The 27,388-nt window shown below is 42.0% G+C and overlaps 1 protein-coding gene and 1 pseudogene across 1 annotated transcript in view; both read left to right on the top strand.

The window, feature by feature from the left end:
- Positions 1-27,388, top strand: part of LOC128645004 (protein farnesyltransferase subunit beta) — a 152,279-nt gene that overhangs the window by 97,533 nt on the left and 27,358 nt on the right. The window lies entirely within an intron of this gene.
- On the top strand, positions 18,124-18,789 carry LOC128645005 (40S ribosomal protein S6-like; annotated as a pseudogene).

The following is a 27,388-nucleotide window of genomic DNA, read 5'->3' as shown; positions in this document are numbered from 1 at the left end:
TTGCTTTACAGTCCATTTCAGTGGGTGTTCCAGCTAACCTTTTCAACAGTGCTAAACTGGTAGCTTCTAAGTAAGTTTTAAAAGGTTTTATTCTGGATTTTTAGATCAGTATCTGTGCATAATATTCTTTATAGTAGTGTCTATTACATGCAGTTATATGAAAATTGGTGTATACTGACTCTTTTTAAAGTGAGGCTAAATCCTAGTATTTCAAAAACTTTTAAGATTTACCATCACTAAAAATAAAGGGCACCTTCATTCATCAGTTTAAAGAAAACTGTTGAAATGGTGCCTTTATTTCTCCGCTATTCTTACCAGTTGGCAAGATGTTCTTTTGCTCCAATGCTTTTTTTTTTTTTTTTATATCTGTCTCTCCAAATGTACCTTTTGGTGATGATTATAGCTGTGAAAAGCTCATATCTTTCTAATGACACGGTGAGTCCACGGATCATCATCAATTGTTGTTGGGAATATCACTCCCGGCCAGCAGGAAGAGGCAAAGAGCACCACAGCAAAGCAAAGCTGTTAAATATCACTCAAGAGATGTACATGATCCCTGGGCCGTGGACATTGTCTCCCAGGGATACAAAATAGACTTCAAATCTTTTCCTCCCAGAGGCAGGTTTCTCCTCTCCAGATTATCTGTAGACCAGATAAAGAGAGGCATTCTTACATTGTGTCAAGGATCTTGCCGCCCTGGGGGTAATAGTTCCAGTTCCCTTTCCGGAAAGGGGTCTGGGATTTTACTCAAATCTGTTCGTAGTTCCCAAAAAGGAGGGGACTTTTTGACCAATCCTAGATCTAAAATGTTAAACAAGTTTCTCAGAGTGCCATCCTTAAAGATGGAGACTATACGCTCCATTCTTCACTTGGTACAAGAGGGTCAGTTCATGACAACCATAGACCTAAAGGATGCATACCTTCATGTTCCCATTCACAGGGACCATCACAAGTTTCTGAGATTCACCTTTTTAGACAGTCCTTTCCAGTTTGTGACCCTTCCATTCAGCCTTGCCACAGCTCCCAGAATTTTTTCAAAGGTACTGGGGGCTCTTTTAGCTGTGCTTCGATCTCGGGGCATTGCAGTGGCACCTTATCTGGACGACATTCTGGTTCAGGCGCCATCTTTTCAACAAGCGGAATCTCATACAGAGATCTTGTTGTCTTTTATTCGATCCCACGGATGGAAGGTGAATCGGGGAAAAAAGTTCTCTGGTTCCAGCTACAAGGGTCGTATTTTTGGGGACCATAATATACTCCCTGTTAATGAAGATTTTTCTGACGGAGGTCAGAAAAAAGATTTCAGACTCTTGTTTTGTCCTTCAGTCCTCTCCACTGCCGTCAGTGGCTCAATGTATGGAGGTAATCGGTGTGATGGTGGCTTCCATGGACATCATTCAGTTTGCTCTGTTCCATCTCAGACCTCTGCAGTTATGCATGCTCAGACAATGGAACGGGGACTATATGGACCTGTCTTCGCATGTAGATCTAGATCAGGCATCAATAGCCTCTCTTCCGTTCTCAGGATCATCTCTCCCAGGGTACTTGCTTCCGCAGACCCTCCTGGGTGATTGTTACCACGGATGCCAGCCTTCTAGGTTGGGGAGCATTATGGGGCTTGTTGAAGGCTCAAGGCTTATAGACCCCGGAGGAGTCAGTCCTGCCCATAAACATCTTGGAGCTGAGAGCAATCTTTAATGCTCTTCTGACCTGGCCTCAGTTAGCCTTAGCCTCGGTGGCCTACATCAACCACCAGGGGGGGAACTCGGAGTTCCTTGGCCATGATAGAGGTGGCCGAATTATTCAGTGGGCGGAGACCCACAACTGCTGTCTTTCTGCGATCCACATCCCAGGAGTGGACAATTGGGAAGCAGATTTTCTGAGCAGACAGACCTTTCATCCCGGGGAGTGGGAACTTTATTCAAATGTGTTTTCTAGCTTGACCCTCAAGTGGGGGCAGCCAGAGTTGGATCTCATGGCTTCTCGTCAGAATGCCAAACTTCCGAGATACGGCTCGAGGTCAAGAGATCCACAGTTATTTCTGATAGTTGCTCTGGCAGTTCCTTGGAACTTCAGTCTAGCATACCGATTTCCTCCGTTCGCTCTCCTTCCAAGAGTCATTGCTCGAATCAAGCAGGAGAGGGCGTCTGTAATTCTCATAGCCCTGGCTTGGCCTTGCAGGATTTGGTATGCAGACCTAGTGGAAATGTCATCCTTTTCACCTTGGAGACTGCCTCCGAGGAAGGACCTTCTACTTCAGGGTCCCTTCCTTCATCCAAATCTTGTTTCTCTGAAGCTGACTGCTTGGAGATTGAACGCTTAGTTTTATCTAAGCGTGGATTTTCAGAGTCGGTCATTGAGACCTTGATTCAGGCTTGAGAGCCTGTGACTCGCAGGATTTACCATAAGATCTGACGTAACTACTTGTATTGGTGTGAATCCAAAGGATACTCTTGGAGTAGAGTATGGATTCCTAGGATTTTTTCCTTTCTCCAGGATGGTCTGAAGAAAGGGTTTGTCGGCAAGTACTCTAAAGGGTCAGATTTCGGCATTGTTTATTTTGTTACATAAGCGCTTGGCGGATGTGCTAGACGTGCAATCGTTTTTTCAGGCCTTGGTTAAAATTTGGCCTGTGTTTAAACCTGTTACTCCTCCATGGAGTCTTAACCTTGTTCTTAAAGTTTTACAACAGGCTCAGTTTGAGCCTATGCATTCTTTAGATAATTAAGATGTTATCTTGGAAAGTTTTATTTCTTGTTACCATTTCCTCTGCTCAGAGTTTCTGCACTCTCTGCTTTACAGTGTGATTTCCCTTATCTTATATTTCACTCTGATAAGGTTATTCTGCATAATAAGTTTGGTTTCCTGTCCAAGGTTGTTTCGGTCAAGAATATTAATCAGGAAATTGTTGTACCTTCTTTGTGTCCTAATACTTCTTCTCACAAAGAACGCTTATTACATAATCTGGATGTTGTGCGAGCGCTAAAATTTTATTTGCAGGCAACTAAGGACTTGCATCAGTCTTCTGCATTGTTGGTTTGCTTTTCTGGGAAACACAAGGGTCAGAAAGCTACGGCTACTTCACTTTCCCTTTGGCTGAAGAGCGTTATTCGCTTGGCATATGAAACTGCTGGACAGCAACCTCCTGAGAAAATCATTCCACAAGGGCTGTTTCTTATTCCTGGGCCTTCACAAATAAAGCTTCTGTGGAACAGATTTGCAAGGCTGCAACTTTGTCATTTTTGCACACTTTTTCCAAATTCTATAAATTCGATACTTTTGCCTCGGGTGAGGCTCCTTTTGGGAGAAAGTTTCTTCAAGCAGTGGTGCCGCCTGTTTAGGTTCCTGTGTTGTCCCCCCTTATCTGTGTTCTCTGACTTGGGTATTGGTTCCCAACAGTAATTGATGATGATCCGTGGACTCACCGTGTCATTAGAAAGAGAACTAAATTTATGCTTACCTGATAAATTTAATTATTTCTTGACACAGTGAGTCCACGGCCCACCCTGTATTTCTTTTTATATAAACCTCAGGCACCTCTGCACCTTGTGTTACTTCCTTTCTCTCCTTTAACTTTGGTTGAATGACTGGGGGATTGTGGGTAGGGGAGTGATATTTAACAGCTTTGCTGTGGTGCTCTTTGCCTCCTCTTGCTGGCAAGGAGTGATATACCCAACAGTAACTGATGATGATCCGTGGACTTACCGTGTCAAGAAAGAAAAGAGAATTTATGCTTACCTGATAAATGTATTTCTTTTTTGACACGAGTCCATGGATCATCTTAATTACTAATGGGATATTCACCTCCTGGTCAGCAGGAGGAGGCAAAGAGCACCACAGCAGAGCTGTTAAATAGCTCCTCCCACTCCAGTCATTTGACCGAAGTTAGGCAGAGAAAGGAAAAGCCAAGGCGCAGAGGTGTCTGAAGTTTACAATAACCGACAACCTGTCTAAAAGAACAGGGCGGGCCGTGGACTCTTCGTGTCAAAAAAGAAATAAATTTATCAGGTAAGCATAAATTTTCTTTTCTTTTTTAAGACACGAGTCCACTGATCATCTTTATTACTAATGGGATTCAATACCCAAGCTAGAGTACACAGATGATACGGGAGGGACAAGACAGGGAACCTAAACGGAAGGCACCACTGCTTGAAGAACCGTTCTCCCAAAAGCGGCCTCAGCCGAGGCAAAAGTGAAGAGAGGACCAAGTTGCAGCCTTGCAAATCTGTTCCACAGAATCCTCATTTTTGAACGCCCATGAGGAAGCAACAGCCCTCGTGGAATGAGCCGTAACTCTCTCGGGGGGCTGCTGTCCAGCAGTCTCATATGCAAAACGTATGATACTCCTCAGCCAAAAAGAAAGAGAAGTATCCGTAGCTTTCTGACCCTTGCGTTTTCCTGAGAAAACCACAAACAAGGAAGAAGACTGACGAAAGTCCTTAGTCGCCTGCAGGTAAAACTTTTAAAGCACGGTCCACGTCCAAATTGTGCAGAAGCCTTTCGTTCTGAGAAGGATTAGGACACAAGGAAGGAACAACAATCTCCTGATTAATGTTTTTCGATCAGAAAAAACCTTAGGAAGAAATCCTAATTTAGTATGTAAAACTACCTTATCTGAATGGAAAATAAGATAAGGAGACTCATACTGTAATGCAGAGAGCTCTGACACTCTCCTAGCAGAAGAAATAGCAACAAGAAATAAAACTTCAAGATAACTTAATATCTAAGGAATGCATTGGCTCAAACGGAGCCCCTTGAAGAACTTTGAGAACTAAATTAAGACTCCATGGAGGAGTAACTGGTTTGAACACAAGCCTGATCCTGACCAAGGCCTGACAGAACGATTGTACATCTGGAACATCCGCCAGACGTTTGTGTAACAAAATAAATAAGACCGAGATTTGCCCCTTTAGTGAACTCGTCGATAAACCTTTCTCCAAACCTTTATGAAGATAGGACAAAATTCTAGGAATCCTAACTCTACTCCATGAGTAGCCCTTGGATTCACACCAATAGAAAGATTTACGCCAAATCTTATGGTAAATCCTTCTAGTAACAGGCTTACAAGCCTGAATCATGGTCTCTATAACAGAGTCAGAAAATCCCCGCTTGGATAAAATTAAGCGTTCAATCTCCAAGCAGTCAGCTTCAGAGAAACTAGATTTAGGTGGAGGAAGGGCCCCTGAATCAGAAGGTCTTTCCTCAACGGAAGTCTCCAAGGTGGTAGAGATGTCATCTCCACCAGATCTGCATACCAAATCCTGCGAGGCCAGGCTGGTGCTATGAGAATCTCTGAGGCCCTTTCCTGTTTGATTCGAGCAATTACTTGAGGAAGAAGAGCAAACAGAGGAAACAGGTATGCTAGATTAAAGGTCTATCCGTTCCGCCTGGGGGTCCCTGGATCTCGACCCGTATCTCGGGAGCTTGGCATTCTGCCGCGATGCCATGAGATCTAATTCCGGCTGACCCCACTTGAGAATCAGGCTGGAGAACACTTCCGGGTGAAGTTCCCACTCCCCCGGATGAAAGGTCTGCCTGCTCAGAAAATCCGCCTCCCAGTTTTCCACCCCTGGGATGTGGATCGCCAACAGACCGCAAGAATGGGCCTCCGCCCACTGAATTATTTTGGATACCTCTGTCATCGCCAAGGAACTCCTCGTTCCTCCCTGATGATTGATGTAGGCCACTGATGTTATGTTGTTCGACTGGAACCTGATAAACTGTACCGAGGCTAACTGGGGCCAGGCCAGAAGAGCATTGTAGATCGCTCTCAGTTCCAGAATGTTTATAGGTAAAACAGACTCTGACTGAGTCCATATTTCCTGTTCTCCGTTCCATTGTCTCAGCATGTTCAACTGCAGAGCTCTGAGATGGAAGCGAGCAACGGGATGATGTCCATTGTCGCAACTATCAGCCCGATTAACTCCATACACTGAGCCACTGAAGGGCTAGACAAGTATCGATAATCTTTAATTTCCTTACTTCTGTCAGAAAAATCTTCATAGACAGTCTATTATGGTTCCTAAGAAAGTTACCCTTGTGTTTGGAACTAAGGAACTCTTTTCTATATTTACCTTACATCTGTGGGATCTTAGGAAGGAGAACACCAAGTCCGTGTGGGATCTTGCTAGCTGAAAGGATGGCGCCTGAACTAGAATGTCGTCCAGATAAGGCGCCACTGCAATGCCAACAGAGATCCCAGAACCTTTGTGAAGATTCTGGGGGCTGTGGCAAGACCGAAAGGAAGAGCCACAAACTGGAAGTGTTTGTCCAGAAAGGCAAACCTTAAGAACTTGTGATGATCACTGTGAATGGGAACATGTAGATACACGTCCTTTAAATCCACTGTTGTCATAAATTGACCCACCTGGATCAATGGAAGAATGAAACAAATTGTTTCCATCTTGAAGGACGTTTCCTGAATTGAAACGGGAACAATCACTGCCAGAGCGGAGAGGTCTCCTACGCAGTGTAAGAACGCCTCTCTCTTTGTCTGGTTTGCAGATAATCTTGAAAGTAGAAATCTGCTTCTGGGAGGAAAAACTTTGAATTCCAGTTTGTATCCCTGAGACACTATTTCTATTGCCCAGGGATCCTGGACATCCCGAACCCAGGCTTAAACGAAGAAGGAAAGTCTGCCCCCTACCAGATCCGGTCCCGGATCGGGGGCTTGCCCTTCATGCGGTTTTGGAATCTCTAACCGGCTTCTTGGACTGTTTTCCTTTTGTTCCAAGACTGGCTGGGTCTCCATGTAGGCTTAGACTGTTCCTGCTTAGAGGATGAAGAGGAAGAGTTTCCTTTGAAATTTTGAAAGGAAAGAAAATTACTCTGTTGTCCTTTTTGTTTATTCCTCTGATCAGGTCCAAACAAGGTCTTCCCCTTATAAGGAATAGCTAGAAGTTTAGACTTGGATGACACTTCCGCAGACCAAGGTTTTAACCATAAGGCTCTGCGGGCTAGAATAGAGAAACTCGAGATCTTAGCTCCCAATTTGATAACTTGAAGGGAAGCGTCCGAAATAAAGGCATTAGCTAGCTTAAGAGCTTTTCTCCTATCTTGGATCTCATCCAAAGAAGTTTCTGTCCTGAGGGCCTCAGACAGTGCATCAAACCAATATGCCCCCGCACTAGTGACGGTGGCAATGCACACAGCCGGTTGCTACTGCAGACCCTGGTGTACATACATCTTCTTGAGTAACCCCTCTAACTTCTTATTCATAGGATATTTGAAAGCACAACTATCCTCTATGGGAATAGTTCTCTTAGCTAAGGTGGAAACAGCTCCTTCTACCTTAGGAACAGTTTGCCAAGCCTCTTTAACAGAATCGGCTATTGGAAACCTTTTCTTAAAAATAGGAGAGGGAGAGAAAGGAATTGCCCGCTCTCTCCCACTCCTTAGCAATGATTTCAGTAGCTCTTTTAGGAACTGGAAATACATCTGTGTAGGAAGGAACCTCAAAATATCTGTTGCATCAGAAATTGCATCAGAAACCTCGCTTACTGAATGTCTGGCTTTCCTCTTACGTTTGCCCTGCAACATTGGAAAGGCAGACAGAGCATCAGAAATAGTAGAAGACATGAGAGAAGCTATGTCTTGTAACAAAATCCCAGAAGGGACTATAGCTGAAGTGCAGGGCACTGCTTGTGAGGGCGGTAAAATTTGGGACGCTTGAGGAGAAAGCTGCAGCATATATTGGCCCTCATCATTAGACTCTTGGACAACATCTGCCGTAGATTATTCCTAACGGGACTTCAGCCATAACTACCCTGACATCGCAGGTACTCATCACTAGCCTTCCCCTGAGGGACTCCAGTATTTCCTACTGCAATCCTCTGCCGTGCTCGATACCTGCACTGGATACTGCTGCAGCTGAGTTGACATTGACATGCCTGGTAAGCTAGTTGAGGGGTGCAGCATAAGATACATGATAAACAACACACACAGCCCTGAGGCTATTTGTAGGTACTCTGACACAGCATTGCCAGGGGACTTAACCTGCTCTCCTCATGACACAATTTTTTTCCCCTCCATATTATGACCTTAAGAGTTCTACTAGCATTGGGAACACTATTAAAGAAGCCTCTTAGTGCATAATGCAGTTCAATATTTTTTTTTTCACAAACACATTCAGAAGTGCTTTTTCTTATTTCTGTCTCACTGCTTTGCTCCTGGTGGTAGCCCCGCCCCTTTGTGTTCCCGGGCTTTTCTCTCATCTATCTGGAGCCTCTGTGACCGATTTAATTTTCAACAGTTGGGGCTTGATTTTTTTTTTTAAATTGGTTTTATTAGAAATCATAATAAAAGAAGGGTAGTTGTACAAAGTGAGGAGTTGCAGCTCCATTTGGATGACAATAGCAATTTATAATACACTAGGTGCCAATACAATTTTTCTGCTTGTTTAACATTGAACATTTAAGACGCAGCTTATTGTTTCTATATTTATTGCAACCTTTGTGATTGTCAGACCGTTCACCCCCTCCCCAGAAGGTATTCCTCTTTCTTATATTCTCTCTGTCCCTGAGGAGATTAAACCAATTCTATATTACCAAATATATTATCTAAGAGTCTATCGGTTTTTTAGATGTTTCCCAGGTGGCTAATAATTCGGAGTATATATTCATTTTATCTTGCCTTATGTAGTGCAGTTCTTCTAAGTGTATGGATTCAGAGACTCTCTGAATCCACATTTCCAGATTTGAAGGTTCTTTGGATTTCCAATTCTTGACTATAAGAAATTTGGTACTATTGGACATAATAAAAAATAATTGAATAGACAGAATGTATTTTATTTTAGGAGGTTTGTTTAATAGCCAAACCAGGTGATCCAATGGAAACTGTAGATCTGTTATCATGAAATAGAAAACATTTTACACATTCAAAAATTTTGGAAGGCGTTACACCACCACTATGTGTGCCATGCCACTATTAACATGTCAACATCTCCAAGTATTTTTGGCTTTATTAAAGAGACAATGCATTTTTTGAGGTGTGTAGTACCACCTATGAAGTATTTTTAGATTTATCTCTAGGGTGGAAGATGAGAGAGAAGTTTTCATTGTGGAGCGTATTATAGATGAACTAGTGTGAGGTAATATGATGATGCCTAGGTCTTTTTCCCAACTTTCTATGTATGGAAGGGTATGTCCTGGTAAAGGTGTTATTAGTGTCTTGTTATAATAGGGATAACGTATGTCTGTGGAGGTTCTCTGACACACAGGTTCTCAAAATTAGTGGTCTAGTCATGTTCCTTGATTGAGGGTGTGTTTTTTTTAATAAAATTGTATGTTTGTCTGTAAACAAACCATTTACTGAAATTGGTAAATCTTTGAGTCAGTTTTTCTTGAGATTTCTGTAAAAAAAAAACCTGCTAAAAACAAGCCTATTAATCAGTTAAATATTGTTTCTCCAACATAGGTGTGTCCGGTCCACGGCGTCATCCTTACTTGTGGGATATTCTCTTCCCCAACAGGAAATGGCAAAGAGCCCAGCAAAGCTGGTCACATGATCCCTCCTAGGCTCCGCCTACCCCAGTCATTCTCTTTGCCGTTGTACAGGCAACATCTCCACGGAGATGGCTTAGAGTTTTTTAGTGTTTAACTGTAGTTTTTCATTATTCAATCAAGAGTTTGTTATTTTCAAATAGTGCTGGTACGTACTATTTACTCAGAAACAGAAAAGAGATGAAGAATTCTGTTTGTATGAGGAAAATGATTTTAGCAACCGTAACTAAAATCCATGGCTGTTCCACACAGGACTGTTGAGAGCAATTAACTTCAGTTGGGGGAACAGAGTGCAGTCTCTTACTGCTTGAGGTATGACACATTCTAACAAGACGATGTAATGCTGGAAGCTGTCATTTTCCCTATGGGATCCGGTAAGCCATGTTTATTACGATTGTAAATAAGGGCTTCACAAGGGCTTATTTAAACTGTAGACTTTTTCTGGGCTAAATCTTGGGCACATATTTAGCCTTGAGGAATCATTTTATCTGGGTATTTTGATATAATAATATCGGCAGGCACTGTTTTAGACACCTTATTCTTTAGGGGCTTTCCCAAAGCATAGGCAGAGTCTCATTTTCGCGCCGGTGTTGCGCACTTGTTTTTGAGAGGCATGGCATGCAGTCGCATGTGAGAGGAGCTCTGATACTTATAAAAGACTTCTGAAGGCGTCATTTGGTATCGTATTCCCCTTTGGGTTTGGTTGGGTCTCAGCAAAGCAGATACCAGGGACTGTAAAGGGGTTTAAAGCTTAAAACGGCTCCGGTTCCGTTATTTTAAGGGTTAAAGCTTCCAAAATTGGTGTGCAATATTTTCAAAGCTTTAAGACGCTGTGGTGAAAATTTGGTGAATTTTGAACAATTCCTTCATGTTTTTTCGCAATTGCAGTAATAAAGTGTGTTCAGTTTAAAATTTAAAGTGACAGTAACGGTTTTATTTTAAAACGTTTTTTGTACTTTCTGATCAAGTTTATGCCTGTTTAACATGTCTGAGCTACCAGATAGACTGTGTTCTGAATGTGGGGAAGCCAGAATTCCTATTCATTTAAATAAATGTGATTTATGTGATAATGACAATGATGCCCAAGATGATTCCTCAAGTGAGGGGAGTAAGCATGGTACTGCATCATTCCCTCCTTCGTCTACACGAGTCTTGCCCACTCAGGAGGCCCCTAGTACATCTAGCGCGCCAATACTCCTTACTATGCAACAATTAACGGCTGTAATGGATAATTCTGTCAAAAACATTTTAGCCAAAATGAACCCTTGTCAGCGTAAGCGTGGCTGCTCTGTTTTAGTTACTGAAGAGCATGACGACGCTGATATTAATATCTCTGAAGGGCCCCTAACCCAATCTGAGGGGGCCAGGGAGGTTTTGTCTGAGGGAGAAATTACTGATTTAGGGAACATTTCTCAGCAGGCTGAATCTGATGTGATTACATTTAAATTTAAATTGGAACATCTCCGCATTTTGCTTAAGGAGGTATTATCCACTCTGGATGATTGTGAAAATTTAGTCATCCCAGAGAAACTATGTAAAATGGACAAGTTCTTAGAGGTGCCGGGGCTCCCAGAAGCTTTTCCTATACCCAAGCGGGTGGCGGACATTGTTAATAAAGAATGGGAAAGGCCCGGTATTCCTTTCGTCCCTCCCCCCATATTTAAAAAATTGTTTCCTATGGTCGACCCTAGAAAGGACTTATGGCAGTCAGTCCCCAAGGTCGAGGGAGCGGTTTCTACTTTAAACAAACGCACCACTATTCCCATAGAGGATAGTTGTGCTTTCAAAGATCCTATGGATAAAAAATTAGAAGGTTTGCTTAAAAAGATGTTTGTTCAGCAGGGTTACCTTCTACAACCCATTTCATGCATTGTCCCTGTCACTACTGCCGCATATTTCTGGTTTGATGAACTGCTTAAGGTGCTCGATAGTGACTCTCCTCCTTATGAGGAGATTATGGACAGAATCAATGCTCTCAAATTGGCTAATTCTTTCACTCTAGACGCCTCTTTGCAATTGGCTAAGTTAGCGGCTAAGAACTCTGGGTTTGCTATTGTGGCGCGCAGAGCGCTTTGGTTGAAATCTTGGTCGGCTGATGCGTCTTCCAAGAACAAGCTACTAAACATTCCTTTCAAGGGGAAAACGTTGTTTGGTCCTGACTTGAAAGAGATTATCTCTGATATCACTGGGGGTAAGGGCCACGCCCTTCCTCAGGATCGGCCTTTCAAGGCAAAAAATAGACCTAATTTTCGTCCCTTTCGTAAAAACGGACCAGCCCAAGGTGCTACGTCCTCTAAGCAAGAGGGTAATACTTCTCAGGCCAAGCCAGCTTGGAGACCAATGCAAGGCTGGAACAAGGGAAAGCAGGCCAAGAAACCTGCCACTGCTACCAAGACAGCATGAAATATTGGCCCCCGATCCGGGACCGGATCTGGTGGGGGGCAGACTCTCTCTCTTCGCTCAGGCTTGGGCAAGAGATGTTCTGGATCCTTGGGCGCTAGAAATAGTCTCCCAGGGTTATCTTCTGGAATTCAAGGGACTTCCCCCAAGGGGGAGGTTCCACAGGTCGCAGTTGTCTTCAGACCACATAAAAAGACAGGCGTTCTTACATTGTGTAGAAGACCTGTTAAAAATGGGAGTGATTCATCCTGTTCCATTAAGAGAACAAGGGATGGGGTTCTACTCCAATCTGTTCATAGTTCCCAAAAAAGAGGGAACGTTCAGACCAATCCTAGATCTCAAGATCTTAAACAAATTTCTCAAGGTCCCATCGTTCAAGATGGAAACCATTCGAACTATCCTTCCTTCCATCCAGGAAGGTCAATTCATGACCACGGTGGATTTAAAGGATGCGTATCTACATATTCCTATCCACAAGGAACATCATCGGTTCCTAAGGTTTGCATTCCTGGACAAACATTACCAGTTCGTGGCGCTTCCTTTCGGATTAGCCACTGCTCCAAGGATTTTCACAAAGGTACTAGGGTCCCTTCTAGCGGTGCTAAGACCAAGGGGCATTGCAGTAGTACCTTACCTGGACGACATTCTGATTCAAGCGTCGTCCCTTCCTCAAGCAAAGGCTCACACGGACATTGTCCTGGCCTTTCTCAGATCTCACGGCTGGAAAGTGAACGTGGAAAAGAGTTCTCTATCCCCGTCAACAAGGGTTCCCTTCTTGGGAACAATTATAGACTCCTTAGAAATGAGGATCTTTCTAACAGAGGCCAGAAAAACAAAGCTTCTGGACTCTTGTCGGATACTTCATTCCGTTCCTCTTCCTTCCATAGCTCAGTGCATGGAAGTGATCGGGTTGATGGTGGCGGCGATGGACATAGTTCCTTTTGCGCGCATTCATCTAAGACCATTACAACTGTGCATGCTCAGTCAGTGGAATGGGGACTATACAGACTTGTCTCCGAAGATACAAGTAAATCAGAGGACCAGAGACTCACTCCGTTGGTGGCTGTCCCTGGACAATCTGTCTCAAGGGATGATGTTCCACAGACCAGAGTGGGTCATTATCACGACCGACGCCAGTCTGATAGGCTGGGGCGCGGTCTGGGGATCCCTGAAAGCTCAGGGTCTTTGGTCTCGGGAAGAATCTCTTCTACCGATAAATATTCTGGAACTGAGAGCGATATTCAATGCGCTCCAGGCCTGGCCCCAGCTTGCGAGGACCAGGTTCATTCGGTTTCAATCAGACAACATGACGACTGTTGCGTACATCAACCATCAGGGGGGAACAAGGAGTTCCCTAGCGATGGAAGAAGTAACCAAAATTATTCTTTGGGCGGAGTCTCACTCCTGCCACCTGTCTGCTATCCACATCCCAGGAGTGGAAAATTGGGAAGCGGATTTTCTGAGTCGTCAGACATTGCATCCGGGGGAGTGGGAACTCCATCCGGAAATCTTTGCCCAAGTCACTCACCTGTGGGGCATTCCAGACATGGATCTGATGGCCTCTCGTCAGAACTTCAAAGTTCCTTGCTACGGGGCCAGATCCAGGGATCCCAAGGCGGCTCTAGTGGATGCACTAGTAGCACCTTGGACCTTCAAACTAGCTTATGTGTTCCCGCCATTTCCTCTCATCCCCAGGCTGATAGCCAGGATCAAGCAGGAGAGGGCGTCGGTGATCTTGATAGCTCCTGCGTGGCCACGCAGGACTTGGTATGCAGATCTGGTGAATATGTCATCGGCTCCACCTTGGAAGCTACCTTTGAGACGAGACCTTCTTGTTCAGGGTCCGTTCGAACATCCGAATCTGGTTTCACTCCAGCTGACTGCGTGGAGATTGAACGCTTGATTTTATCGAAGCGAGGATTCTCAGATTCTGTGATCGATACTCTTGTTCAGGCCAGAAAGCCTGTGACTAGAAAGATTTACCACAAAATTTGGAAAAAATATATCTGTTGGTGTGAATCTAAAGGATTCCCTTGGGACAAGGTTAAGATTCCTAGGATTCTATCCTTCCTTCAAGAAGGATTGGAAAAAGGATTATCGGCAAGTTCCCTGAAGGGACAGATTTCTGCCTTGTCGGTATTACTTCACAAAAAGCTGGCAGCTGTGCCAGATGTTCAAGCCTTTGTTCAGGCTCTGGTTAGAATCAAGCCTGTTTACAAACCTTTGACTCCTCCTTGGAGTCTCAATTTAGTTCTTTCAGTTCTTCAGGGGGTTCCGTTTGAACCCTTACATTCCGTTGATATTAAGTTATTATCTTGGAAAGTTTTGTTTTTAGTTGCGATTTCTTCTGCTAGAAGAGTCTCAGAATTATCTGCTCTGCAGTGTTCTCCTCCTTATCTGGTGTTCCATGCAGATAAGGTGGTTTTACGTACTAAACCTGGTTTTCTTCCAAAAGTTGTTTCTAACAAGAACATTAACCAGGAGATTATCGTACCTTCTCTGTGTCCAAAACCAGTTTCAAAGAAGGAACGTTTGTTGCACAATTTGGATGTTGTTCGCGCTCTAAAATTCTATTTAGATGCTACAAAGGATTTTAGACAAACATCTTCCTTGTTTGTTGTTTATTCAGGTAAAAGGAGAGGTCAAAAAGCAACTTCTACCTCTCTCTCTTTTTGGATTAAAAGCATCATCAGATTGGCTTACGAGACTGCCGGACGGCAGCCTCCCGAAAGAATCACAGCTCATTCCACTAGGGCTGTGGCTTCCACATGGGCCTTCAAGAACGAGGCTTCTGTTGATCAGATATGTAGAGCAGCGACTTGGTCTTCACTGCACACTTTTACCAAATTTTACAAGTTTGATACTTTTGCTTCTTCTGAGGCTATTTTTGGGAGAAAGGTTTTGCAAGCCGTGGTGCCTTCCATTTAGGTGACCTGATTTGCTCCCTCCCTTCATCCGTGTCCTAAAGCTTTGGTATTGGTTCCCACAAGTAAGGATGACGCCGTGGACCGGACACACCTATGTTGGAGAAAACAGAATTTATGTTTACCTGATAAATTTCTTTCTCCAACGGTGTGTCCGGTCCACGGCCCGCCCTGGTTTTTTTAATCAGGTCTGATATTTTATTTTCTTTAACTACAGTCACCACGGTACCATATGGTTTCTCCTATGCAAATATTCCTCCTTAACGTCGGTCGAATGACTGGGGTAGGCGGAGCCTAGGAGGGATCATGTGACCAGCTTTGCTGGGCTCTTTGCCATTTCCTGTTGGGGAAGAGAATATCCCACAAGTAAGGATGACGCCGTGGACCGGACACACCGTTGGAGAAAGAAATTTATCAGGTAAACATAAATTCTGTTTTTCAGAGCTCCACCAAACATTCCACACATGTTTCAGGTCCCTGATTTGGATCTGACTATATTGCTAAGGAATGGAATAAGCCTGGCGTTACTTTCGCCCTAAGCAATCCATAAGGTTGATGGTGCTTCTTCTTCAAATAGGTCTTTTATTTAGACCGGCTGTTTCTCTCACCTCTGTGGCTGCAGCCAAAATGGTGGCGAATAATTTCTCTGAAGCTCTCTAAGTGCATTAAAGCACTTAAAATGGCTCAAGCATTCATATGCAATGCAGTAATGGATATTAAGATCAATGTAAAAAATATGTCTCTCTTTCCGGTGGGGGACTTGAAACTGACTGGTTGGCAACCATGAAGCTTAATATCTCTTTCCCAGCCACTGGCTGCCAGAAACGTATTAAAGTTGATGATGAGCGCAAACTACGTACCTTTTATGAAATGCAACAGCTAAACCCACTTCTCCATCCCGCCCCCGCCCCTGCAGAAATACACATGCTGTGGATCCACTCCAATTTTCAAAAATCATTCAAAATCTCCTCCCTCACACCTCCACTATAACCTGCCCTGATCTCGCTACAGCCCACTATAAAAAAACTCTCTCCTCTGCATTAGACACACTTGCCCCTCCCCAGCTGCGTAAAACACCACACCGTCAGTTACAGCCCTGGCATGCTCAGCAAACACGCTATTTGCAAAAATGCTCCCGTACTGCTGAGCGTGTCTGGAGGAAAACTCACTCTGAACCCGATTTCATACACTATAAGTTTATTCTTCGTTCATACACTTCCGCCCTTCACTTAGCCAAACAAACTTACTTCTCTTCTCTCATATCTACTCTTTCCTCAAACTCTAAATGACTCTCTTCTCCACCTTTAACTCTCTCCTCTACCTGCTTCACCGCCCCCGCCTGTCTTTAGTGCTCAAGACCTGGCAGACTACTTTTTAAACAAAACACATACTATCCGAAGCAACATCCCAACACCAACCTGCAATACTCCAACAGGCCCAATTACTCCCTCTGCAACTTCCATCCAACCACTGAGAATGAAGTTTCTTCCTTACCATCTTCCTCACGCCTCAATACCTGCCCACTCGACCCTATCCCTTCCCATCTAATTCCCTCCCTATCTTCCACCCTCACTCCTGCTCTTACCCACATCTTCAACCTATCTCTCTCTACCGGCTCATTCCCATCTTCTTTCAAACACGCAAATGTCACTCCCATACTCAAAAAACCCTCCCTCAACCCTAATTCTCCTGAAAGCTACCGCCCCATATCACTGCTTCCACTAACATCAAAACTCCTTGAAAAATTAGTTTACAATCGCCTAACCCACTTCCTGTCCGCCAACTCCTTGCTTGACCCACTGCAATCCGGATTCCGCCCAAAACACTCAACTGAGACTGCCCTTACCAAGGTCACAAACTATCTTCTGTCTGCTAAAAATATTGGCCACTACTCTATACTCATCTTACTTGACCTCTCAGCTGCCTTTGACACAGTTGACCACCCCTCCTCCTACAGACCCTTAGCTCTTTTGGCCTCTGTGACACTGCTCTTTCCTGGATTCACTCCTATCTTTCTCACAGGTCTTTTTCTGTGTCATTTGCTGGCGACAACTCCTCTCCTATGCCTCTGTCTGTTGGAGTACCTCAAGGATCTGTTCTGGGTCCTCTACTCTTCTCCATCTATACTTCTTTGCTGGTTAAACTTATCAACAGTTATGGTTTCAAATATCACCTCTATGCTGATGACACCCAGATCTACCTCTCCACCCCTGCTCTCTATCCCTCTGTCCTCTCTCATGTCAGCAACTGCTTATCTGGTATTTCTTCCTGGATGGCCTCTCACCACCTAAAGTTTAACATGTCCAAGACTGAGCTCCTTCTTATCCCCCCCTCAAGCTCTACGCTTACTTCTGACTTCTCTATCCCTGTTGACGGCATCACCATTTCCCCATCACCCCAAGTCCGCTGCCTCGGAGTCACACTTGACTCAAACCTATCCTTCATCCCCCATATCCAATCGCTTTCTACATCCTGCCGCAATCATCTACGCAATATTTCTAAAATTCGCCCTTCTCTGAGCGCTGACACCACAAAGCAAATAATCCACTCCCTTGTTATCTCCCGACTTGACTACTGCAACAACCTACTCGCTGGCCTTCCTCTTTCCCACCTCTCCCCCCTTCAATCCATCCTAAATGCCTCTGCCAGGCTGATCCACCTTTCCCGTCGTTCTGTATCTGCTGCACCTCTCTGTGAGTCCCTTCATTGGCTCCCCATTCACAGCAGAATTAAATTCAAAATTCTCACCCTTACATACAAAACTCTCACCAACGCCGCTCCCCTCTACCTATCTTCTCTAATACACAAGTATACTCCAGCCCATCCACTAAGATCCAACAACGACCTGCTCCTTGCATCCGCAACTATCACCTCCTCTCATGCTAGACTGCAGGACTTCTGTCGTGCAGCACCTACCCTCTGGAACACTCTCCCTCGTGCTGTCAGGCTTTGCCCTAATCTTTCTTCCTTTAAATGCTCCCTGAAGACTTTTCTGTTCAGGGAAGCTTACCACCCAACTCAATAATAAATTAATTTCACTTACCTAATATTTCCCTCATCTAACTCTGTATTAACATCCTTCTCAATCTTGCAATCCTCACCTCCTGTTTCTCAACCTCCTACCCTTCTAGATTGTAATTTCCCACGGGAATAGGGCCCTCGATCCCTCCTGTATGTGTTTGTAAATTTTGTCCTGTATCTTACAAGTCTTGTATTGTTTTATTTAAATGAATTGTATCCATGGACAGCGCTGCGGAATATGTTGGCGCTTAATAAATAAAGTATAATAATAATAAAAGCGCATGGCAACTGAAGTCTCAGCTGATCCATTAGGTGATGAGTGGAAGGGATATGTTGAGCGCATCAGTGGTGGAAATGACAAGCAAGGTTTCCCCATGAAACAGGGTGTGCTCACTCATGGCCGTGTGCATCTTCTCTTGAGCAAGGGTCACTCCTGCTACCGCCCCAGGAGAACTGGAGAGCGCAAACGCAAATCTGTACGTGGCTGCATTGTGGATGCCAACCTGAGTGTCCTGAACTTGGTTATTGTCAGGAAAGGAGATAAGGACATTCCTGGCCTAACTGACAATACTGTTCCCCACCGTTTGTGTCCAAAAAGGGCCAGCAGAATTTGCAAGCTGTTCAACCTGTCCAAAGAAGACGATGTGCGTCAGTATGTGGTGAGGAAGCCTCTATCAAAGGAGGGAAAGAAACCCAGAACCAAGGCCCCCAAGATCCAGCGTCTGGTGACACCAAGAGTTCTGCAGCACAAACGTAGGCGTATTGCCCTAAAGAAACAGCGCACTCAGAAGGACAAAGGAGGCCAAGGAGAAACGTCAGGAACAGATCGCTAAGAGGCGTAGACTGTCTTCATTGAGAGCATCCACCTCCAAATCAGAATCCAGTCAGAAATAAAGCCTTTTGGTGTAAAAAAAAAATATAATACATTTTGTTGTAATCCACAAGTGCCTCTTGGATGTATATATAAATAAGCAGCATACTATTGCTGTCATACCTTTGGAAAAAAAAATAAAAAAAATATGTCTCTAGCTATGCTGGCGAATAGATCCTTATGGTTAAATCTTGGTCAGCAGACACTAAAAATAGACTGACTCTTTCCTTCCAAGGGAAAATTCTTTTCAGTTCAATAGACCTCAAGGATGCATACCTGCACTATCCCATCTACAGAGATCACCATCAATTAAAGGGACAGTCAAGTCCCAAAAAAACTTTCATGTTTTAAATAGGTCATGCAATTTTAAACAACTTCACAAATTACTTTTATCACCAATTTTGCTTTGTTCTCTTGGTATTCTTAGTTGAAAGCTAAAACTAGGAGGTTCATATGCTAATTTCTTAGACCTTGAAGACTGCCTCTAATCTGAATACATTTTGACCACTAGATGGCATTAGTTCACATGTTTCATATAGATAACATTGAGCTCATGCACGTAAAGTGATCTAGGACTGAGCACTGATTGGCTAAACCGCATGTCTGTCAAAATAACTGAAATAAGGGGGCAGTCAGCAGAAGCTTAGATACAAGATAATTACAGAGGTAAAACGTGTATTATAACTGTTGGTTATGCAAAACTGGGGAATGGGTAATAAAGGGATTATCTTTCTTTCATGTAATTAGCAAGAGTCCATGAGCTAGTGACGTATGGGATATACATTCCTACCAGGAGGGGCAAAGTTTCCCAAACCTCAAAATGCCTATAAATACACCCCTCACCACACCCACAAATCAGTTTTACAAACTTTGCCTCCCGTGGAGGTGGTGAAGTAAGTTTGTGCTAGATTCTACGTCGATATGCGCTTCTCAGCAGGCTGGAGCCCGGTTTTCCTCTCAGTGTGCAGTGAATGTCAGAGGGATGTGAAGAGAGTATTGCCTATTTGAATTCAATGGTCTCCTTCTACGGGATCTATTTCATAGGTTCTCTGTTATCGGTCGTAGAGATTCATCTCTTTACCTCCCTTTTCAGATCGACGATATACTCTTATATACCATTACCTCTACTGATTCTCGTTTCAGTACTGGTTTGGCTTTCTACTACATGTAGATGAGTGTCCTGGGGTAAGTAAGTCTTATTTTTTGTGACACTCTAAGCTATGGTTGGGCACTTTTATATAAAGTTCTAAATATATGTGTTTAAACATTTATTTGCCTTGATTCAGGATGATCAATATTCCTTATTTCAGACAGTCAGTTTCATTATTTGGGATAATGCATATGAATAAAACATTTTTTTCTTACCTTAAAATTGACTTTTTTTCCCTGTGGGCTGTTAGGCTCGCGGGGGCTGAAAATGCTTCATTTTATTGCGTCATTCTTGGCGCTGACTTTTTTGGCGCAAAAAATTTCTTTGTCATTTCCGGCGTCATACTTGTCGCCGGAAGTTGTTCGTGTTTGCTTCATTTTTTTGATGTTTTGCGCCAAAAATGTCGGTGTCACCGGATGTGGGCGTCATTTTTGTCTCCACCTTTTTTTCACATTATTTAAGTCTCATTTTTCATTTGCTTCTGGTTGCTAGAGGCTTGTTCATTGGCATTTTTTCCCATTCCTGAAACTGTCTTTTAAGGAATTTGATAGATTTTGCTTTATATGTTGTTTTTTCTCTTACATATTGCAAGATGTCTCAGATTGACCCTGGATCAGAAGCTACTTCTGGAAAAACGCTGCCTGATGCTGGTTCTACCAAAGTTAAGTGTATTTGCTGTAAACTTGTGGTAACTGTTCCTCCGGCTGTAGTTTGTGATGAATGTCACGATAAGCTTGCTAATGCAGATAGTATTTCCATTAGTAATATTCCATTACCTGTTGCTGTTCCATCAACATCTAATACTCAGGATGTTCCTGTTAACATAAGAGATTTTGTTTCTAAATCTATTAGGAAGGCTATGTCTGTTATTCCTCCTTCCAGTAAATGTAAAAGGACTTTTAAAACTTCACATTTTTCAGATGAATTTTTAAATGAACATCATCATTCTGATTTGTCTGTTTCTGATGATGATTTTTCTGGTTCAGAGGATTCTGTCTCAGATATTGACACTGATAAATCTTCATATTTATTTAAAATGGAATTTATTCGTTCTTTACTTAAAGAAGTTTTAATCGCATTAGAAATGGAGGATTCTAGTCCTCTTGATACTAAATCTACTAAGCGTTTAAATTCGGTTTTTAAACCTCCTTTAGTTATTCCGGAAGTTTTTCCTGTCCCTGATGCTATTTCTGAAGTAATTTCTAGGGAATGGAATAATCTGGGTAATTCATTGACTCCTTCTAAAAGGTTTAAGAAATTGTATCCTGTGCCATCTGACAGATTAGAGTTTTGGGACAAAATCCCTAAAGTTGAAGGGGCTATCTCTACTCTCGCTAAACGTACTACTATTCCTACGGCAGATAGTACTTCCTTTAAGGATCCTTTAGATAGGAAAATTGAATCCTTTCTAAGGAAAGCTTATTTATGTTCAGGTAATCTCCTTAGGCCTGCTATTTCTTTGGCTGATGTTGCGGCAGCTTCCACTTTTTGGTTGGAGGCTTTGGCACAACAAGTGTCAGATCATAATACTCATAGCATTGTTAAACTTCTTCAACATGCTAATAACTTTATTTGTGATGCCATCTTTGATATCATTAGAGTTGATGTCAGGTATATGTCTTTAGCTATTTTAGCTAGAAGAGCTTTATGGCTTAAAACTTGGAATGCAGATATGTCTTCTAAGTCAACTTTGCTTTCCCTTTCTTTCCAAGGTAATAAATTGTTTGGTTCCCAGTTGGATTCTATTATTTCAACTGTTACTGGGGGGAAAGGAACTTTTTTACCTCAAGATAAAAAATCTAAAGGTAAATATAGGGCTGCTAATCGTTTTCGTTCCTTTCGTCAGATTAAGGAACAGAAGCCTGATCCTTCCCCTAAAGGAACGGTTTCTGTTTGGAAACCATCTCCCGCCTGGAATAAATCCAAGCCTTTCAGAAAGCCAAAGCCAGCTCCCAAGTCCACATGAAGGTGCGGCCCTCATTCCAGCACAGCTGGTAGGGGGCAGATTACGATTTTTCAAAGAAATTTGGATCAATTCGATTCACAGTCTTTGGATTCAGAACATTGTTTCACAAGGGTACAGAATAGGTTTCAAGGTAAGGCCTCCTGCAAGAAGATTTTTTCTTTCTCGCATCCCAATAAATCCAGTGAAGGCTCAAGCATTTCTGAAATGTGTTTCAGATCTAGAGTTGGCTGGAGTAATTGTGCCAGTTCCAGTTTTGGAACAGGGTCTGGGGTTTTACTCCAATCTATTCATTGTACCAAAGAAGGAGAATTCCTTCAGACCAGTTCTGGATTTAAAAATATTGAATCGTTATGTAAGGATACCAACATTCAAAATGGTAACTATAAGGACTATTCTGCCTTTTGTTCAACAAGGGCATTATATGTCCACAATAGATTTACAGGATGCATATCTGCATATTCCGATTCATCCAGATCACCATCAGTTTCTGAGATTCTCTTTTCTAGACAAGCATTACCAGTTTGTGGCTCTGCCGTTCCGCCTAGCAACTGCTCCAAGGATTTTTTCAAAGGTTCTCGGTGCCCTTCTATCTGTAATCAGAGAACAGGGTATTGTGGTATTTCCTTATTTGGACGATATCTTGGTACTTGCTCAGTCTTCACATTTAGCAGAATTTCATACGAATCGACTTTGTTTCTTCAAGAACATGGTTGGAGGATCAATTTACCAAAGATTTAATTGATTCCTCAGACAAGGGTAACCTTTTTAGGTTTCCAAATAGATTCAGTGTCCATGACTTTGTCTCTGACAGACAAGAGATGTCTGAAATTGGTTTCAGCTTGTCGAAACCTTCAATCTCAATCATTCCCTTCGGTAGCCTTATGCATGGAAATTCTAGGTCTTATGACTGCTGCATCGGACGCGATCCCCTTTGCTCGTTTTCACATGCGACCTCTTCAGCTTTGTATGCTGAACCAATGGTGCAGGGATTACACAAAGATATCACAGTTAATATCTTTAAATCCGATTGTGCGACACTCTCTGACGTGGTGGACAGATCTCCATTGTTTAGTTCAAGGGGCTTCTTTTGTTCTTCCAACCTGGACTGTGATCTCAACAGATGCGAGTCTGACAGGTTGGGGAGCCATATGGGGGTCTCTGACAGCGCAGGGGGTTTGGGAATCTCAGGAGGCGAGATTACCAATCAACATTTTGGAACTCCGTGCGATTTTCAGAGCTCTTCAGTCGTGGCCTCTTCTGAAGAGAGAATCGTTCATTTGTTTTCAGACGGACAATGTCACAACCGTGGCATATGTCAATCATCAAGTGGGGACTCACAGTCCTCTGGCTATGAAAGAAATATCTCGGATACTTGCATGGGCGGAATCCAGCTCCTGTCTAATTTCTGCGGTTCACATCCCAGGTATAGACAATTGGGAAGCGGATTATCTCAGTCGCCAGACGTTACATCCGGGCGATTGGTCTTTTCACCCAGAGGTATTTCTTCAGATTGTTCAAATCTGGGGACTTCCAGAAATAGATTTGATGGCCTCTCATCTAAACAAGAAACTTCCCAGGTATCTGTCCAGATCCAGGGATCCTCAGGCGGAGGCAGTGGATGCATTGTCACTTCCTTGGAAGTATCATCCTGCTTATATCTTTCCGCCTCTAGTTCTTCTTCCAAGAGTGATCTCCAAGATTCTAAAAGAGCGTTCGTTTGTTCTGCTGGTGGCTCCAGCATGGCCTCACAGGTTTTGGTATGCGGATCTTGTTCGGATGACTACTTGCCAACCTTGGACTCTTCCGTTAAGACCAGACCTTCTATCTCAAGGTCCTTTTTTCCATCAGGATCTCAAATCATTAAATTTGAAGGTATGGAGATTGAACGCTTGATTCTCAGTCATAGAGGTTTCTCTGACTCCGTAATTAATACTATGTTACAGGCTCGTAAATCTGTGTCTAGGAAGATATATTATCGAGTCTGGAAGACTTACATTTCTTGGTGTTCTTCTCATCAATTTTCCTGGCATTCTTTTAGAATTCCTAGAATTTTACAGTTTCTTCAGGATGGTCTGGATAAAGGTTTGTCTGCAAGTTCCTTGAAAGGACAAATTTCTGCTCTTTCTGTGCTGTTTCACAGAAAGATTGCTAATCTTCCTGATATTCATTGCTTTGTACAGGCTTTGGTTCGTATAAAACCTGTCATTAAGTCAATCTCTCCTCCTTGGAGTTTGAATTTGGTTCTGCGGGCTTTACAAGCTCCTCCGTTTGAACCTATGCATTCTCTGGATATTAAATTACTTTCTTGGAAAGTGTTGTTCCTTTTGGCCATCTCTTCTGCTAGAAGAGTTTCTTAGTTATCTGCTCTTTCTTGTGAATCTCCTTTTCTGATTTTTCATCAGGATAAGGCGTTGTTGCGGACTTCATTTAAATTTTTACCTAAAGTTGTGAATTCTAACAACATTAATAGAGAAATTGTGATTCCTTCATTGTGTCCTAATCCTAAGAATTCTAAGGAAAGATCGTTACATTCTTTGGATGTAGTTAGAGCTTTTGAAATATTATGTTGAAGCTACTAAAGATTTCCGAAAGACTTCTAGTCTATTTGTTATCTTTTCCGGTTCCAGAAAAGGTCAGAAGGCCTCTGCCATTTCTTTGGCGTCTTGGTTAAAGTCTTTGATTCATCATGCTTATATTGAGTCGGGTAAGACTCCGCCTCAAAGGATTACAGCTCATTCTACTAGGTCAGTTTCTACTTCCTGGGCGTTTAGGAATGAAGCTTCGGTTGATCAGATTTGCAAAGCAGCAACTTGGTCTTCTTTGCATACTTTTACTAAATTCTACCATTTTGATGTGTTTTCTTCTTCTGAAGCAGTTTTTGGTAGAAAAGTACTTCAGGCAGCTGTTTCAGTTTGATTCTTCTGCTTATAATTTCAGTTTTTTTCATTATAAGATTTAAATTTTATTTTGGGGTGTGGATTATTTTTCAGCGGAATTGGCTGTCTTTATTTTATCCCTCCCTCTCTAGTGACTCTTGCGTGGAAGTTCCACATCTTGGGTATTTATTATCCCATACGTCACTAGCTCATGGACTCTTGCTAATTACATGAAAGAAAACATAATTTATGTAAGAACTTACCTGATAAATTCATTTCTTTCATATTAGCAAGAGTCCATGAGGCCCACCCTTTTTTGTGGTGGTTATGATTTTTTTTGTATAAAGCACAATTATTCCAATTCCTTATTTTTTATGCTTTCGCACTTTTTTCTTATCACCCCACTTCTTGGCTATTCGTTAAACTGATTTGTGGGTGTGGTGAGGGGTGTATTTATAGGCATTTTGAGGTTTGGGAAACTTTGCCCCTCCTGGTAGGAATGTATATCCCATACGTCACTAGCTCATGGACTCTTGCTAATATGAAAGAAATGAATTTATCAGTTAAGTTCTTACATAAATTATGTTTTCTTTTTAAACAACAAAAATTCTAGTGTTGACTGTCCCTTTAAGGATGTTTGCTTATATGGAAAATCACTATTAGTTTGTCGCTCTTCCATTTGGTCTGGCTACAACTTCACACATCTTTACAGAGATGCTAGGTGCCTTGTTAGCAGTGATCAGAGCTCAGGATTTTAATTGCACCGTTGCTGGACGACAAACTGGTGCAAGCTCCTTCTGTCATTAGCGATCACTTGCAAGCTTCTTATATAGGTTTCAGAAAAATAATTACAGACAATCACAGGTAGAATATAAGAGAAATTAAACCTCAGTTTATATATGTTAGGGTTCCCCCATTAGACTAATAACCACTCCTAGAAAGTAAACTAGATAATAACAGTAGTATTAAAAATACTATAGATTGCTAGGTTAATTATTTAACTTGTAAAACCAGCCGGTATGCGAATTGTGCTACCTGATATTGGATATTATTTAAGATGGCTTTTTGACAATACAAAGTATTAATTTTACATAGACTATATTTACTATCTTAATATCTAGCAATCTGTGCTATCATTGATAATCAGAATATCGCTTGACCTGTCAACACACGGCATACCCTTGCTCTGTAATGTATTGCTGATAAAAATAGCAGTGGTGTATAACTTATAAAGCTAACTGGTATGCAAATGGTGCTACCAGAGACATAGTGATATTTTTATACCGCTATTTTACTTTTTTAGCATAATTTTGATTTAAGGTTAAGATCATATTTTCTACCACCCTAAAAATGGTGACAGCACCAGTATAGTTTTGATATCCACTAACGGTATGTACTTCGTTAATTAATTCAGTCGGGCAATTTTGACCGATTACAAATAAAGATTTACCTTATACCGTTTAGTGGTTTATATATTAACGCAGCACAGTCAAGGAGCTGTGTGGGTAGTACTGAATTCCAGAGTATCATTTTCATATACCAGGTGATTCTTAACATATCCCTAACTTATGAGAACAAGGCAATGTCTCTTTTTACAATTATTACTGATAGATGATATCACGCATAGCTGCTGATCCTCTCTAAAGGATACAAATTGTACTAATAAAGCAACATATTTGCACAATAATTGTAAGGGATAATATAAGTACCTTCTAGATATACAAAAGGAATTACTTCAATACACCAATGAGTATTTGACCACTTTCTGACCACTAGAATTTATTCAAAATAAGCTATTGTTTGCATGTACCATTGTTGATGTGTTTTTAACTTGTCTTTGTGTGTGGGCAGCTACCAGGACATTCACTTGGTTAAAGGGACACTGAATTAAAAAAAATTCTTTCGTGATTCAGATAGAGCATGACATTTTAATCAACTTTCTAATTTACTCCAATTATCACATTTTCTTCATTCTCTTGGTATCTTTATTTGAAATGTAAGTTTAGATGCCGGCCCATTTTTCGTGAACAACCTGGGTTGTTCTCGCTGATTGGTGGATAAATTCATCCACCAATAAAAAAGTGCTGTCCAGTGTTCTAAACCAAAAAACTTAGATGCCTTCTTTTTCAAATAAAGATAGCTAGAGAACGAAGAAAAATTGATAATGGGAATAAATTAGAAAGTTGCTTAAAATTGCATGCTCTATCTGAATCATGAAAGATCATTTTTTCTAAAATTTAATTTTTTGTGTTCAGAGGCATTACTTTTCCTGTCATCCCAATCTTGGGATGAGTAGTTCTAATAAAGTTTTATTTTTTTTAGTCTGTTACATCCAGGAAATAGTAACTGTTCAGAAAATTTGGAGAAATAATTGAAGTTTAAGGTTAATGTGGTTGTGTTAACTTCTTTTCTCTTGGTAAATCAACAGGGTGCCCATAGCTTTCTATATAGATGTATGTAGAAAAAGATTAAATACCTTTCTAAATAATTTCAAAATGCTAATGATAGAACAGTCGTGCCATATGACTTGCCAAGGTTCTTTGTGTAACCTGCACTGATAAAATAAAAGCATGTGCATTTGTACAAAATGTAGTTGATATAAGTAGTGTATATTCAATGAAATTGAACACATTTCCTACGTATATATATTTATTTTTTTTAACTAAAATTCTTAATTTTA

This window comes from Bombina bombina, chromosome 1 (genome assembly GCF_027579735.1).
Source record: "Bombina bombina isolate aBomBom1 chromosome 1, aBomBom1.pri, whole genome shotgun sequence".
Taxonomy (NCBI): domain Eukaryota; kingdom Metazoa; phylum Chordata; class Amphibia; order Anura; family Bombinatoridae; genus Bombina; species Bombina bombina.
The sequence above is the reverse complement of the archived record's forward strand: the minus strand, read 5'-3'. Positions and strand labels throughout refer to the sequence as shown.